This window comes from Brienomyrus brachyistius, unplaced genomic scaffold (assembly GCF_023856365.1).
Source record: "Brienomyrus brachyistius isolate T26 unplaced genomic scaffold, BBRACH_0.4 scaffold94, whole genome shotgun sequence".
Lineage (NCBI taxonomy): Eukaryota > Metazoa > Chordata > Actinopteri > Osteoglossiformes > Mormyridae > Brienomyrus > Brienomyrus brachyistius.
Window position 1 is genome coordinate 212,679 of NW_026042369.1, and position 3,898 is coordinate 216,576.

A 3,898-nucleotide genomic window follows, 5' to 3' on the forward strand; every position below is an offset into this window, starting at 1 on the left:
AGAAAAGATTACTGGAGAATTGTAAAAACCCTAACCCTAATCCTAGCCCTAACCCTAACCGGAGAGTTGTAAAATTTTATCTAATGAAAATTCTTAAAATTGACTTTAAGGGAAGCGTGGAATTTTGTCCTTGAATCAAAAAAATTTCATCCTGAAAAGATTACCCAAGAATTGTAAATTTTTCTCTCCAATGAACATGCTTGAAATTGAGTCTCATCTGCATCTTAAAATGGACACATCCTCTTGTACTTTCACCTTGTTTCATTTTTCATTTGACAAAGTCATTCTGAGGCAGAAAATTTTTGACACCTAATTGTTCAGGTACATTTGAGAGAAATATTTCGCAGCACGTCAGCTGTCTTCATATTTATGTTCTGGCAGAATATAGGGCCAGGGCATAGGCATTGCTTTGCCACCGACATGAGGAAAGCTCATACCGCTTCCACACCTATATATTCTTTCATCTGTTGGTAAATCTGTGCTTGCTATGGCAACACATATACTAAAATTGGAACGATACAGAGAAGATTAGCATGGCCCCTGCGCAAGGATGACACGCAAATTCGTGAAGCGTTCCATATTTTGCTTGGTTTCCCTGGTTCCTAACTTAATCAAACTGCATGCAATGATAGAGTCTAGTCAAGTGGCTTTTATTGTCATTTTGACCATATACAGTGATACAATACACAGTGGAATGAGACAGCATTCCTCCAGGACCATGGTACTATGTATAACACTACATCGACACAGGACTACATAAAGAGCAAGTGTGCAAAAACAGTGTGACACAAGACAGTGCAATAGAAGAAATAGAAGTGATGATAGGAGGTAAGACAGGCTAAGTGTGAAGTGCAACAGTGCAATTGGTTGTGCAAAACGTTATTGAGGTATTGGACACCATGTGGAATATTCCTAAATGAAACTATTGCAATACTTCTCAAGGAATGGACGTTAGGAGGAAACCTGTTCAGTATAGATGATTGGAATAATCAGAAAAATATAAAGCAGCATGAAATTCTTTCACTGGAAAAGACTGAGCCTGGTACAAGCATCTTATGGTTATATGTGAAGATGAGGAAAATATCAGATGGCTATGCTGACTCAAATGTTATTTGTACCACAGTTCTGTATTTAGGTCTTTGAATCTAAAGTATCTGATACAGAACAGATGACCGGGGACATGTAGAATTGAGTCTCCAATGAAAAATGCTTGAAATTAACTCAACTCTGCATTTTAGAATGGAAACTCCCACTTGGACTTTGACCCTATTTCATAATTTAGTTGACTAAAATATCATGCAGAATTTTTTTTGACACTTAAATGCTAAAGGAAGCGAGGATTTAATCCTTGAATCAAAAGAATTAGGTCCAGAAAAGATTACTGAAGAATTGTAAAAACCCTAACCCTAATCCTAGCCCTAACCCTAACCGGAGAGTTGTAAAATTTTATCTAATGAAAATTCTTAAAATTGACTCTAACCTGCATTTTAAATTGGAAACTCCCACTTGGACTTTGACCTTTTTCCATCGTTCAGTTCATGAAGATATTCTGAGACAGATCATTTTTGACAAGTACATGCTAAGGAAAGTCTGTAATTTATTCCTTGAATCAAAAACTTTTGATCCAGGAAAGATTAGCAGAGAAGTGTGATTTTTTTTCTCCAATGACAATGCTTGAAATTGACTCTAATCTGCATTTTAAATTGGAAACTCCCACTTGGACTTTGACCCTCTTTCATCATTCAGTTGACTAAAATATCATGCAGAATTTTTTTTGACACTTAAATGCTAAAGGAAGCGAGGATTTAATCCTTGAATCAAAAGAATTAGGTCCAGAAAAGATTACTGGAGAATTGTAAAAACCCTAACCCTAATCCTAACCCTAACCCTAACCTGAGAGTTGTAAAATTTTATCTAATGAAAATGCTTGAAATTGACTCTAATCTGCATTTTAAATTAGAAACTCCCACTTTGACTTTGACCCTCTTTCATCATTCAGTTGACTAAAATGTCATGCAGAATTTTTTTTGACACTTAAATACTAAAGGAAGCGAGGAATTGAATCCTTGAATCAAAAGAATTAGGTCCAGAAACGATTACTGGAGAATTGTAAAAACCCTAACCCTAACCCTAATCCTAGCCCTAACCCTAACCGGAGAGTTGTAAAATTTTATCTAATGAAAATTCTTAAAATTGACTCTAATCTGCATTTTAAATTGGAAACTCCCACTTGGACTTTGACCTTTTTCCATCGTTCAGTTCATGAAGATATTCTGAGACAGATCATTTTTGACAAGTACATGCTAAAGAAAGTCTGTAATTTATTCCTTGAATCAAAAACTTTTGATCCAGGAAAGATTAGCAGAGAAGTGTGATTTTTTTTCTCCAATGACAATGCTTGAAATTGACTCTAATCTGCATTTTAAATTGGAAACTCCCACTTGGACTTTGACCCTCTTTCATCATTCAGTTGACTAAAATATCATGCAGAATTTCTTTTGACACTTAAATGCTAAAGGAAGCGAGGATTTAATCCTTGAATCAAAAGAATTAGGTCCAGAAAAGATTACTGGAGAATTGTAAAAACCCTAACCCTAATCCTAACCCTAACCCTAACCTGAGAGTTGTAAAATTTTATCTAATGAAAATGCTTGAAATTGACTCTAATCTGCATTTTAAATTGGAAACTCCCACTTTGACTTTGACCCTCTTTCATCATTCAGTTGACTAAAATGTCATGCAGAATTTTTTTTGACACTTAAATACTAAAGGAAGCGAGGAATTGAATCCGTGAATCAAAATAATTAGGTCCAGAAAAGATTACTGGAGAATTGTAAAAACCCTAACCCTAATCCTAGCCCTAACCCTAACTGGAGAGTTGTAAAATTTTATCTAATGAAAATTCTTAAAATTGACTCTAATCTGCATTTTAAATTGGAAACTCCCACTAGGACTTTGACCTTTTTCCATCGTTCAGTTAATGAAGATATTCTGAGACAGATCATTTTTGACAAGTACATGCTACAGAAAGTCTGTCATTTATTCCTTGAATCCAAAACTTTTGATCCAGGAAAGATTACCAGAGAAGTGTGATTTTTTTCTCCAATGACAATGCTTGAAATGGACTCTAATCTGCATTTTAAATTGGAAACTCCCACTTGGACTTTGATCCTCTTTCATAATTCAGTTCATGAAGATATTCTGAGACAGATCATTTTTGACAAGTACATGCTAAAGAAAGTGTGTAATTTAGTTCTTGAATCAAAAACTTTTGATCCAGGAAAGATTACCAGTGAAGGGTGATTTTTTTTTCTCCAAAAACAATGCTTGAAATTTACTCTAATCTGCATTTTAAATTGGAAACTCCCACTTGGACTTTGACCCTCTTTCATCATTCAGTTGACTAAAATATCATGCAGAATTTTTTTTGACACTTAAATGCTAAAGGAAGCGAGGATTTAATCCTTGAATCAATAGAATTAGGTCCAGAAAAGATTACTGGAGAATTGTAAAAACCCTAACCCTAATCCTAGCCCTAACCCTAACCGGAGAGTTGTAAAATTTTATCTAATGAAAATTCTTAAAATTGACTCTAATCTGCATTTTAAATTGGAAACTCACACTTGAACTTTGACCTTTTTCCATCGTTCAGTTCATGAAGATATTCTGAGACAGATCATTTTTGACAAGTACATGCTAAAGAAAGTGTGTAATTTAGTTCTTGAATCAAAAACTTTTGATCCAGGAAAGATTACCAGAGAAGTGTGATTTTTTTTCTCCAATGACAATGCTTGAAATTGACTCTAATCTGCATTTTAAATTGGAAACTCCCACTTGGACTTTGACCTTTTTCCATCGTTCAGTTCATGAAGATATTCTGAGACAGATCATTTTTGAC

General features: G+C 34.6%; 1 non-coding gene across 1 annotated transcript; it reads left to right on the forward strand.

The window, feature by feature from the left end:
• The first annotated feature begins 478 nt into the window (after window positions 1-478).
• On the forward strand, window positions 479-585 carry LOC125727363 (U6 spliceosomal RNA). Its single transcript, XR_007388723.1, has one exon. It is a non-coding gene; the product is annotated as a U6 spliceosomal RNA (small nuclear RNA).
• Window positions 586-3,898: the final 3,313 nt, after the last annotated feature.